Raw genomic sequence first — 13797 nt, forward strand, 5'->3', positions numbered from 1 at the left:
GGAGGTGGGCATGGTTCTGATCACTGGGGGCGTGCAGCAAACAAGACAGACAAGCTCCCGGGTTGCTGCAACTTACACTCTGGTGAATGAAGAGCTAGCAGGCAAAGCTTTCAAATGTCTTCTATTCTTTTTGGAACTAAGCTGCAATTTGGGTTCAACCCAAGTGCCTTCTGAGAAAAAAATAAAAAAGCAATGCCAAAGCCCCAGCTATCTGTGTAGTAACTTTGCAATACGATCTCAGCAGACACATCCAGATTCCCTTGGCTTGCTCTGGGTTTGGGATGGGAGCCAGGAACGGACAGGAGGCCGGGACAGCATTTCCAGCCATCCTGCTGCCCAGCCGCTTTACGATAAAGCAATGGAGTGAGGTCCACGTTGCAGAATAAAACAGGGAAAAAAGGAAAAGAAGAAACCCAGAGAGCTTGCTGCAATGTTTTTCTCCTTGTTGGGTCTGAGGTGTGAAAACGTAAGCAAAGATGACACCAACCAGGTGACCTGCACCTCCTGAATGTCTCCGAGCAGAAAAGGTTCCCTCAGTTTTGCGTTTCATGCTAATTTCACGGCTGCTTTTTCTACAGCAGGTCTTTATTCCCTCACCTCCCCTGTGTTTATCAAGCCTTCAGCTGACAAGGCACACTTTTATCTGACCTAAGGATGAGACGTTTTCTTCCCTCTTGGTAAAAAGTATAATGCGATGGAAAACTCCTGGGCTTTTGCATCTGATGGGAGCTAGGGCTGAAGCCCCAGTGCCACCACCAGCTGCAGAGGCACGGCTGAGCCACCAAGGCTGTGAGCCTCCACCTCTGCCCAGAACGTGTGAAAGCGACGCCCACTGGGACAGCTCAACGAGGATGCCAACGTGTGCTCTCTTCCCGCGAAAATGCGTTCAATTGTACACACACTGCTAAGGGTCTCGAGGCCCTTGTTTCAGACTAGAAGGCTAAACCCCACAAAACACTACCTGCAGAAAACTATCTCTGGCAAAAACTTTTATGCAAAACACAGTTGTCTTTTTTCTTTCCTTTTTTTTTTTTCTTTTTTCCAAAGGGGGAAGGATCTACGAAGCTCCAGTCAGACCTCAGGTATCTCCTGGAGAAGGTGTGCTCCCCTCTCGGCTGGACGGAACTCATCCTTCATGAGCAGCCTGGGTCCCCCGTGACCAGGAAGCCTGCTTGGACCCTCCTGCACGGGACACAACGCGGCTGCCCCTCCACGGGCCACGCACTGCACTCAGGCCCTCGTCACGGGCATCCTGGACCCGCAGGTCTGCTTCTTCTATCGAGCCGGGCTCATTTTGAGAGAAGGGGCTCTGTCTCACTTAGGCTGGCATTCCCAATGTCTAGCACATAACAGCGACTAAAAAAAAGTTTGATGAAAGAAAAAGAGGAGGGAATGAAGAGATAAATTCGACCTGAAATTCCCTATGAGAAAAAAAAAAAAAAAGCTGTGAGTGAAAAACAGAAGGAAAGAGACTAGGCCATCACATAAGAAAAGTAAAGCCTTGTGACAAAGTTTCCCTAGTCCTCTGCATAGATTCCTAAAATCCTCAGGGATGGGGAAGTTTTAAAAAATAAAAGAGAGAGAGGGCTTCCCTGGTGGTGCAGTGGTTAAGAATCCGCCTGCCAATGCAGGGGATACGGGTTCGAGCCCTGTCCGGGAAGATCCCACGTGCCGTGGAGCAACTAAGCCCGTGCGCCATAACTACTGACTGAGCCTGCGCTCTAGCGCTCGAGAGCCACAACTACTGAGCCCACGCACCTGGAGCCTGTGCTCCGCAACAAGAGAAGCCACCGCAATGAGAAGCCCACACGCAGCAACGAGGAGTAGCCCCCGCTCGCCACAACTGGAGAAAGCCAGCGCGCAGCAACGAAGACCCAACGCAGCCAAAAATTTAATGAATGAATGAATGACTTAATTTAAAAAAAACCAGAGAGAGAAAGAAAAAGAGCATCAGCTAAAAGCCATGCCTGCAGCACAACACATCCCAGCCTCACCAACTTCCTCCCACTCCTGGTCACTGGACTGTCCCCTCCACTCTCCCCCGTCCCATATCAGGTCCTGTTTTTCCCGCAAACAAACGTTTGGGGAACCGAGGAATCTCTGAAGCTCCGAAGCCAGGGGAGCCCACCAAGCCGTCAATGCCAGCTCACGAAATGCAATCACCCTTCTGAGAAGCCTTTCCTGATGAAGCCAACCCAAATACCCTCATGCTTACAATGCTGTACATAGATCAACTATACCCCTGCCTCCCTATTAGTTTCTCCCTTCTAGGACTTGAATTCCTCATTGAGAGAACAGAATGAGGTGGGTTCGGTAGACCAGAGGAGACCCAGCACGCCTGGGGCCAGGTGGGGTTATTCATGGTAGCCCAGCAACATGAGACTGTTTAATAATAGTAATTACATCCCAGGTACAGAGAAAGGCGCTGCTGAAAGGATCAATGACAGAAACCAGTCTTTCTTTCCATGGGTTTTATCAAACGGTTGGATTATTTCAGGTTATCTTCACAGAACTGTCTTTCTTCTCTGATTGCTGTTTATTGCCATATTGCCCCCGCAGAGTTCATTCGGAAGTAGTAAATAAAAGGTTTATCACCCGATTTCTCAAATAGCTGCAAATGAGGTTTTTATACTAATATACTTCTTTTGAAAGAGCCATGTTCTGTGAGAAGTTAAATACGTATTTAAGAGAACTGGATCCAAATTCAGAATCACAAATCCCTCGAAATACAAATTGTTATATGTTCTGTGGTATTTTTGTTTGCTTTTAACTTGAGCCTGCATCTCCAGAAACACAATCTCTGCACATTTTTTAAGGAAATCTGACCACTCCATTTCTGGGAATATTGACTCTTGTCTTCTGAGTGACCCCAACAAGATGGTTCATGTTTTCAGCAACTGCACACACACGCACCGAGAGGGAACTTTGGCAAGAGCTGCTGGTAATGGAAGTTGCAGACCAAAAGGACAGAAACAAATTTGGTAACGATCCTTGAAGAAGCGTCTGTCAAGTCCTGTACTGGCCCAACAAAGGCCCCAGGCTTCTCATACCTGACAGAGGGAGTGCGTGTGACTTACCAAAAAGGTCTTTAATTGTTACACTGAAGCCACGTTTCGAAACACTGAACACCTGGATAATAGGTTTAGGACAGTGCGGGAGAAGAGGAGTTTATATGAATAAAAGACTTGGCATCTGTCTTACAAAGCAATTCATGACAGAGAGTTGTCAGAATTTTCACAGAAGGAATCCTAAGACGTGGTAGTAATAAATCACAAATTTCAACTGTTTGTTACAGTTCTAAGAGTGCGTTTATGTAACTTTTTCATTCTAGCTTTTGGACCATTCTGATCAGTGTTATTTCCACTTGATAGATAAAGGGGAAAGAGTTTGCTGACCAAAAATATCATAATGAGTTAAAGGCATTCTCAGAATATACTCCAGATTTCCAGACTTTTCATTCAATCTTCTGTCACTCTAACACGCTATCATCAAGATAAAGCAGGGTTGTTTCTTTTACGATAGTTCTTTAAGAAGAAGAATCTACTTCAATCATAAAGATGTGGCCTTGACAAGGTGAAATAAAAAAACATGATGACAGCATTGACTTCTTACACATAAAACTATGATTTCAAAGTTTTTAATCGTTTAGAAAAAAAAAGTTGGAAGCCACATCCTAGCTGATTTCAAGGCTCTCTCTAAAGCTGCAGCAATCACGACAATGTGGCAGTGACGTGAGGACATACAAACAGATGAACGAAACAGAACGAGGAGCACAGAAAAGGACCCACACATTACACAATCAACTGATTTCCAATTGTGGCAATTAAGTTCATTCCAATGGTACTAAAACAACTGACTATGCATATGGAAGGAAATGAATCTGGACTCCCATATCTCATCCTGTACATGAAAACCAACATGCATGAATCAGAGACCTAAACGTAAAGACTGAGCCAGTAAAATTCTGGAAGAAAATAACAGGTTCTATCTTGGTGACTTGGAATATGCTAAAATTGGGGGGGGGGGGTGGGCAGGATGCAAAAAGTACTGACTACAGAAGTGAAGACTGGTACACCAGATTTCAGATTTAACAATTCCTGTTCATCAAAAGGTACCATTAAGGAAGATAATTAATCTACAGATTAATCAGAGAGTAATTCTTTAAGGCAAGAAACACTGAGAGGAAGAGGGACATTTCAGGTTTTAACTACCAGTAAATATAACCATTTAAATTTTGTATGCAACAAATAACATAGCCTCAAAAATACTAAGCAAAAACTAACAGAAATAAAAAAGACATAGATAAATTCATAATCAAAGTGGTAGATATTCCCACATCTCTCTCTCTGGGTAACTGATAAAACAAATAAATAAATTAGTAAGGATATAGAAGATTTGAACATGACAATTAATGACTGTGATCTAACAACCATATATAGAAGAGTACACCAAGCAAATGCATAATACACATCCCTTACAAGTAGACACTGAACACTTACCAAAACTGACTACATGCTGAGCAATAAATCAAGTCTATAAATTTCTACTTTGTGAAACCATATAAAGTTCTGTGACTAGAGTGGAATTAAACTAGAAATGTAAAACAATCAGGTAATTTTTTTAAAAATCACTGAATACTTGGAAACTAAGCAATATATTCCCAAATAAACCATTAGTAAAAAGGGGAATCACAACAGATATTAGGAAATATTTTAAATTGAATGATAGGGGACTTCCCTGGTGGTGCAGTGGTTAAGAATCCGCCTGCCAATGCAGGGGACACGGATTTGATTCCTGGTCTGGGAAGATCCCATGTGCTGTGGAGCAACTAAGCCTGTGTGCCACAGCTACTGCGCCTACGCTCTAGAGTCCACATGCCACAACTACTGAAGCCCATGCGCCTAGAGCCCATGCTCTGCAATAAGAGAAGCCGCTACAATGAGAAGCCCACCACCGCAACGAAGAGTAGTCCCCACTCGCTGCAACTAGAGAAAGCCCACGTTCAGTAACAAAGACCCACTGCAGCCAAAAAACAAAACAAAAAAACCCATTAAACTGAATGATAAAAACACACACACAAAAAAATCAAAATAGAAGATGCAGCTAAAACTGTACTTAGAGGGAAATGCATAGCTTTAAATCCATATATATATATATACACACACACACACACACACACACACACACACACACACACACACACACACGTATGGAAAGGGCTAACAATCAATTATCTAAGTACACAATTCAAGAAGTTGGGATAATTACAGAAAATTAAGCCAAAACAAAGTGAAAGAAGAGAACTTAATAAAATAGAAAACAATAGTACTATAGAGAAAAATCAACAGAGGAAAAATTTGGTTTTTTTGAAAGAACTAATAAGATAGATAAACTTCTGGCAAGACTGATGAAGAAAAAGGGGCAGCACATGGTATCTTGACTTCTGGTTGCCACATAGAAAGGCATGCAGGCCACCACTCTCACCTTGACAACTAAAACAAGGTGGGTGAGCTCTAAAAAAATTCAGAGAGAATTTTTCAGAGAGAACAGAGAGAATACCCCAGCAAACCAAAGAGCTGGCCAGCATCAGGCCAAAAAGAAAACCAAGCTGGTCCAGAAAGCTAGCATGTGTCTGTAGCACACAGAGACCTCCAGACTTCCACCACAGCTCAGAACCTGAGCCACACTGATAGAAAATTCCAGATCCAGCCCTGAAACCATGTGAAGGCAATAGCAAAGTGAATGAAAGTAAAGCTGCAGCCCAGTCCAGGTCTGCCTCAACTAGTGAGACGGAGGCAGCCCACCTATGAGCAGCAGACAGGAGAAGGGGCACACCCTTTTCTGGAGGAAACAGTAATTACTTCAGTCCCTACTGTTCTTTTACACAAAGCAGATGGAATACAATGTAAACTCATGAGACAAATTCAATAGAAACAGTCCTAGAGATGATCCAAATATCAGAATTACAAAACACTTTAAAATAACTATGATAGGAAGTCAAAACGGATCGTGAAAAAGGCATTAAGACATGTGTGAAGAGATACAGAATTTCAGAAGAGAGATGGAAACTATTTTTTTTGAAAAAGCCAAAGAAAAATGCTAGAAATGAAAAATAGGATGTCACAAAAGAAGAATTCATAAGATGGGCTTAAGGGCACACTGGACACAGAAGAGGAAAGGACCAGTAAACTTGAGGATGGGTAAATCTAAAGTATCCACCCAAACTGAAACACACGGAAGAGTGAAGAAAAACAGAACACAGAATCCAAAATCCATGGGATATTCCAAATGACCTAACATGTACCAACAAATTTTAAAAGGAGAGGAGAGAAAAAATGAGCCAGAAAAATATTTGAAAAGATAATGGCCAAAAACGGTCCAAAACCAATGAAAGACATCAACCCACAGAACAAAAAAAAAGCTCTGAGAAAGAGAAAAACCTATAGAGCCACACACCCAGACACCTCACAGTCAAGTGCTGAAAACCAAAGATTAAAAAAGCAAATCTTAAAGGGAGCCACGAAAAAAAAAATGACACATCACATTCAAAGGCACAATTGATACAAGTGATGGCTAACTTCTCACCAAAAGTTAAGGTGAAATAAAGACATTTCTAGTCAAAGCTGAAAGGAGAAGAAAAAACCAAACAAACAAAAAGCTGAAAGGAGTTATTTCCAGAAGGTCTGCTCTATAGGAAATCATTTTATTTTATTAATTTCTTTAGGGTGAAAGGAAATGATGACACTACATGAAGGCCCTTCTTCAGGAAGAAACAAAGTAAGGGGAGATGCCTGGGAGAATACGAAAGACCTTTCTTGGGACTTCCCTGGCAGTCCAGTGGTTAAGACTCTTCCACTGCAGGGGGCGCAGGTTTGATCCCTGGTCGGGGAACTAAGATCAACCTTTCTTCAAGGACACACAGGGTCAGGTTCTATGAGCTAAAGTATACGATAAACTTGTTTGTGACCCTCCTTGAGAAGTCTGGCAAAACCACAACGATACTCTCCCAGCACAGTAAATCATGCTGAAAACTCTTTTCAACTGTATTCCTCTAAAACTGCTTGAAACCAGGAGGTGCTGTAAAACCCCTACATTACCCAGCAGGGAATGGGGGGGGGGGAAGCAAGAAAAGGACGGATGCAATTTACCAAGGTCAGCATTAGGACTCTCACGGATTCTCATTAGAAAAGGACAGTGGTGTCTACAGTGCAGCCAATTTCCCTTGAACATTCTCTTTGGTATAGACGTTTAAGAGTTGTTTTGGGATGTTTATTAATTTATTTGCAATAGGGGATATGGCAGATGACTGGCACATGGTTTCCTCCCTATGGGCACACAGGAAGACGTTTCCCAGACTCCCTGCAGGTCTGGGCAAAGGAGGGTGGGAGGAAGGGCTGTGAACACTCGTAGCTCTGGCCCCTAAAAACATCCTGCTGTCATCTTGATTTCCAAACAGATTTCAACAGGAGCTCGTATGTTTATTAACACCACCAATAACAGCAGCTCGCACCTACATACGTGCTCATACAGGCGAGGTGCTCTTCTAAACACTTAATATCTTAACATGGTTGCAGCCTCACAACAACCCTAAAAAGCAGGCACTACTTTCAACCCCTCGCATTTTCATAGACGAGAAAACTGAGGCACGGAGAAGTCAAATAGCTCATCTAAGACACTCAGCGAGTGAATGGCGGGGCTGAGGTCAGAACTCAGCGTCGGACTCCAACCTGAGCTCTAGCGACACTGTCTTTCTACACAGTGCTGGCTCACCACCTTCTCCTTCCCGGCTCCTTTATATTTATTACAATGAACTTCAGAAGCAGTTATAAGAGTCAAATAAAACTTTAGTGAAAATGGCTGTGGAATGCCATTTGCCTTAACAGCCTATCTGCCTGCAGAAACACTTACTTGCTCTCAAATGCTCTCTTCCATGAGGACTTTTATCCGAGTGGAAATGAGTAGGCTGAGCTAGAGCTGTGATTACCAAACCTGGCTTGGCATCGGGCATCGGGAGGTTCCTTAAAAATAGATTACTGAGCAGAATATCTACAAAAAGGGCAAAGGATATAAACAGACAGTTCACGGAAACAGTAATACAGCCATAGGCTCTTGAACCCTATAAAACGATGCTCAATGTCACTCATAATGAGAGAAATGCGGATTAAAACTAGATGAGATATCATTTTCCCTTATCAGGCTGGCAAAAGTTCAAAAGTTGATAACACAGGCTGCTGGCAGGACAGTAGCGGGAAAAGGTACTCACATGCTTTTGGGAGGAAAAGGCACTCACACACTGGTGGGGGGAAACGCACTCACATACTGTTGGTGGGAAGGTAAACTGGTAAACCTACGAAGTGATTCAACTGTATCTCAAAATTACAATTGCTTATAACCTTCATGTAAACAATTCCTCTGTTTGGAAATACAGTCTACAGACTAGCAAAACTGTGAGATGATGCGGGCACAGGATTAACATTATAGAACTCCCTGTCACATCAAAAGAATGACAACAACCCCATATCCACAAATAGAAGATAAGATTTTTTTAAAGTATATTCTATTTATAAAATGAAATGCTATGTATTGTAAAAGGGGAAAAGTGCTCTATCCTCTAGCTTGGAGAAAAAAAATCTCCAAGATACTCTGTTTAGGAAAAAAAAACAAGGTGCAGAACCTTGTTTCTGCACCCTTTTTATGAGGGTGGGGGGACGGGTATTGAAATTTGCATTTCTATTTGCTGCATAGGTACAAAGAAACTCAAAAGAGACATACAAAGTGATTGCTCTCACACATTGCTGGTAGAAGGACAACTGTACAAACAACCCTGGAGAACAACTGGCGAGGCTCTAGTAATGCTGAAGGTGTGCACATATCGACACCAGCAATCCCAACATACGGTCTCCATCCTAGAGAAGCCAGGACACCAAGACCAGGTGACCCGCACGAGAATGCTCACTGAACACTGCCCGTGACAGTGAGGGTGCAAGCAAATGAGGGAAAAAGCTGGATGCAGAACACGTGCAGTTTGAAGCCATTTACGTGGAAATTTTAAACATGAAAAATAATATCATTTCTTGTTTATGAGTACAGACATTGTAAGTAAAAAGCATTTCTAAAGTATACCTAGATAATAATAAAGACCAAATTCAAAGATACAAGTAAACTTGGAAGACGGAGAGAATTTTTATTTTTAATGATTAACATCTTTACTAATGATAAAGCCCTTATAAATGGTTCAAAAAGAATAAAAAGACACAATCGAGGGAGAGAGAATAGGGCAGGCATGTTTCAATTACATCTGTGGCTTTTTGGATCTTAAAAAGGGTAAAAGATATAAAGTAAAAAGAAAAAAAGTTCTTAGGTCCCAAATGAATCTAATCATTAGGGATTAGGATTGTTTTTTTGTTCATTGGTTTTTTTTTTTTTTTAAATTTCCAGTTGATTCTGATAAGGCAGCCAATCTAACAACAATATCTGGATGAAACTAAACTAAAACGTCTCAGGTCTCTGCTGATTTTAAAAAATTAAAATTCTGTAACTGATTGATTGAAAGCAGTTTTGTCATCAGACTTCCATCTCTAATGAAGACTTCTTAGGTTCTTGTATTACAATATGCAATGGAAGTAAAGCACAAACATTAAGTGGAGTAATTAATCAAGTTAAGCCCTTTAGAAAAAGATAACTTACCAAGTATTTACTTCTTTTTAAAGCAATATCAGCAAATGCTAAAAAGTTTTTGCAGTTAAGCTCCCATTGACAGAGTCATCACTCTATAATTAGCTAAGGGCCTGTGATCTGTATCTCACATCTGCTGAAATAAGGTGTAAGACTATTTCGCCCCATCAGCACCTGACATCTTGAAAAAGTTTTGTCTTTGTCTATTTGTGAGCTGCACTGTCCGCTCATTCCTATTTCCCAGTGAAACAGTAAAACCCAGTGAACGCTAGATGACTTCATGTTAGACCAATACCATTCACAAGGGAGCTGCTCGTTAGTACGCATAAAATACTCAACAAACTGCGAGAACAGATGGAAAAGAGAAGAAAGCTTAGGTTTCAGGGTGTCCTTTCTTGGGTTCTCCACTAGGGAACAGGTAAACACAAAAATGCAGAAGGCCAGATACAGGTAACCAAGACTGGGACCAGGTGAAGAAAACAGAATCATATATAAGGCTCCTCGTTTACCTCCTCATTCTCTCCCTCCTTACTGAAGGAATGGTGCTAAGAACCTAGAAGTGAGGAATAAAAAGAGAGAATGGCAAATTGTCAAGATGGCCCAGCAGAATGAAAGTGAAAATGACGCCAGGAAATTCAGAGGTCAACTCCTGGCCCCATCACTGGGTGATCACTGAGACATCCCCTCTACCTGGGACTTGGTATCTCACCTGTAAAATGAAATGGCCAATAGTAACACCTTTTTCAGGCAGCGGTTTTGAGGATTAAGAGATAACAATGATGGAAAAGTACTTTGGTAACACCAGTGGTTGACATGGAACGTATTAAGATTCTGTGTCTGGAAGGCTAAGCAAATTCAGCAGCAGAAACTCCTGATCACAGGACTCCCATTAAAAAAAAAAAATGCTCTGCTCCATCTCCCAAATTACAGAGATGAGAAAAGCCACATCTATGTGTTCTGTGCCAACAGAAACCATCATTGCTGTCATCACAGAGTCTGACCCTTATACTTTCCTGGGGGATGAGAGGGAAGTGAGGCTCAAAGTTTAAAGGATGCTGGCATGTTACAAGAACCATTGTTATAAAATGTCTCATCAGGCTTTCCCACCCACTCCCAACCGGTTTTTCAAAGCACGTACTAGCAGGCAATGATGGACTAGAAGGTTTGGACCAATTCTCCTGATAAAGACAATGAGGAAAGCAAGATGAAATATACACAGCATCTTCCTAAGAGCAAGAAAAGAGCTATTATCATAGTGTGGAATTACCTGGTCATGATCCAAAAGTATATGGGAATCCAGAGAAGTAGCCCAGCAGCCAGGACTGCCTTTGATTCCCCCCAGAGGAGGGAGCCAAGAAGCTAGGTAGCACCCTGACAGCTCTGGCGGAATAGGGACCGAACGCTGGAGTCCAGGGCTCGCCAAGGATGAGGCCCCTGGCAAAACCCTCACGCTTAATATTAGGGCCCCAAGATTAGTAGCTGGAGTAAGACTGAAATAAAAATAAGCCTGCCCGGGCTTCCCTGGTGGCGCAGTGGTTGAGAGTCAGCCTGCCGATGCAGGGGACACGGGTTCGTGCCCCGGTCCGGGAAGATCCCACATGCCGCGGAGCGGCTGGGCCTGTGAGCCACGGCCGCTGAGCCTGCACGTCCGGAGCCTGCGTCCCGCAACGGGAGAGGCCACAGCAGTGAGAGGCCCGCGTACCGCAAAAAAAAAATAATAAATAAGCCTTCCCTTGAATGGACTGCAGGCTGACTTCAAGTCACCTGGATGGCTCTGAAAATCTCAAGCTCTGAAATTAAATTAAACTGATTTTGGAGACCTACTGCCCCCTCAAGCATGTGGCACAGGCAAATGCTCTTGGATAGAAAAAAGCACTGTGCTGAGAATCAAATTATTTCTATAAGGAAAACTAGACACACACAAGAAAAAGAATGAAATTGGACCCCTACCTCACACTACAAGCAAACACTACATCAAAATGGATCACAGACTATATTTATGAGCTAACACCATAAGGCTATTACAAGAAAATATAGGTGTAAATCTTAAGGCCTAGGATTAAACAATGGTTCCTTAGAAATGACACAAAAAGCAATAAAAAGGAATGAGATACTAATCCATATACAACATGGATGAACCTTGAGAACATTATGCTAAGTAAAAGAAGACAGTCACAAAAGGACATATGTTGTATGAGTGCGTTGGCAAATCTGCAGGGACAGAAAGCAGATGAGTCGTTGTCTGGGGATGGGGCTGGGGGAAATGACCGCTAGCATAGTGAGGACAGCTTTTCTCTTTGGGTTCATGAAAATGTTCTGAAATTAGATTATGGTGATAGTTGCACAACTCTGTGAATATACTAAAAACCACTGAATCATACGTTAAAAGGATGAATTGCATGAAATGTGAATTATACTTCAATAAGCTGTTATTAAAAATGATTATAATATTTTTTTCCAAATATAATGCCCAGCATGATCATTAGATAACCCGGCATGCAAGAAGACAAAATGACATGAACAAGAAAAGGCACAACAGATAACAGAACCAGGTCCAAACTCAACCAAAACCACTGTCAAAACAATTATGTCTGTTATGTGCTTGTTATTGGAGAAAAAAGCCAAACAAACATTCCTAAAAAGAAACAACCAGAAATTCAAGAACTGGAAACTACCATAAACAAAATTAAGAATCCAGTGAATGGGAACAAACTTAACAGCAGATTAGATCCAGCTAAAGAGAGACATAGTGAGCTGGAAAGTAACAAGAAAAAATTAACCAGACTAAAGGGAAAAAAAGGATAGTAAAACACAAAGAGAAGATAAAAGTGGAATATAGAAAAAGTCTAACATATATTTAAATTAGTTGGGGGAGAGGAGGAAATGGGCAAAGTTATATTTTAAGGGAAATGGCTGAAAATTTTTTCTAAAACAGAAAAATACCAATCCACAGATTTAAAAATCCCAGGGAATCCCAAGCAGAATAAATAAAAAAGAATTGACATCCAGATACAATAAAGTGAAACCAGAAAATCAAAGTAAAAGAGAAAGCTCTATCCTTCTTGGAGAAATGTCAATTTAGGTTTTCTGTCCATGTTTGGATTGGGTTGTTTGCTTTTTGGATATTGAGCTGCATGTATACTTTGGAGATTAATCGTTTGTCAGCTGCTTCGTTTGCAAATATTTCCTCCCATTCTGAGGGTTGTCTTTTCGTCTTGGTTATGGTTTCCTTTGCTGTGCAAAAGCTTTTAAGTTTCATTAGGTCCCATTTGTTTATTTTTATTTCCATTTCTCTAGGAGGTGGGTCAGAAAGGATTTTGCTGTGATTTATGTCATAGAGTGTTCTGCCTGTGTCTTCCTCTAAGAGTTTTATAGTGTCTTGCCTTACATTTAGGCCTTCAATCCATTTTGAGTTTATTTTTGTGTATGGTGTTAGGGAGTGTTCTAACTTCATTCTTTCACATGTAGCTGTCCAGTTTTCCCAGCACCACTTATTGAAGAGGCTGTCTTTTCTCCACTGTATATTCTTGCCTCCTTTATCAAAGATAAGGTGACCATATGTGCGTGGGTTTATCTCTGGGCTTTCTATCCTGTTCCACTGATCTATATTTCTGTTTCCGTGCCAGTACCATACTGTCTTGATTACTGTAGCTTTGTAGACATTTCTCCAAAGAAGATATACAGATGGCCAACAAACACATGAAAGGATGCTCAACATCACTAATCATTAGAGAAATGCAAATCAAAACTACAATGAGGTATCACCTCACACTGGCCAGAATGGCCATCATCAAAATATCTACAAACAGTAAATGCTGGAGAGGGTGTGGAGAAAAGGGAACCCTCTTGCACTGGGAATGTAAACTGATACAGCCACTATGGAGAACAGTATGGAGGTTCCTTAAAAAACTAAAAATAGGGTTTCCCTGGTGGCGCAGTGGTTGAGAGTCCACCTGTCGATGCAGGGGACGTAGGTTCATTCTCCTGTCCGGGAAGATCCCACATGCCGCGGAGCGGCTGGGCCCGTGAGCCATGGCCGCTGAGCCTGCGCGTCTGGAGCCTGTGCCCCGCAACAGGAGAGGCCAAAACAGTGAGAGGCCTGCGTAACGCAAAGAAAAAAAA

General features: G+C 42.0%; 1 protein-coding gene across 1 annotated transcript in view; it reads right to left on the reverse strand.

Annotated features, from left to right (window-relative positions):
• The window catches only part of AFAP1 (actin filament associated protein 1), a 149162-nt gene that overhangs the window by 52255 nt on the left and 83110 nt on the right, over window positions 1-13797 (reverse strand). The window lies entirely within an intron of this gene.

Source organism: Lagenorhynchus albirostris, chromosome 4, assembly GCF_949774975.1.
Source record: "Lagenorhynchus albirostris chromosome 4, mLagAlb1.1, whole genome shotgun sequence".
Taxonomy (NCBI): domain Eukaryota; kingdom Metazoa; phylum Chordata; class Mammalia; order Artiodactyla; family Delphinidae; genus Lagenorhynchus; species Lagenorhynchus albirostris.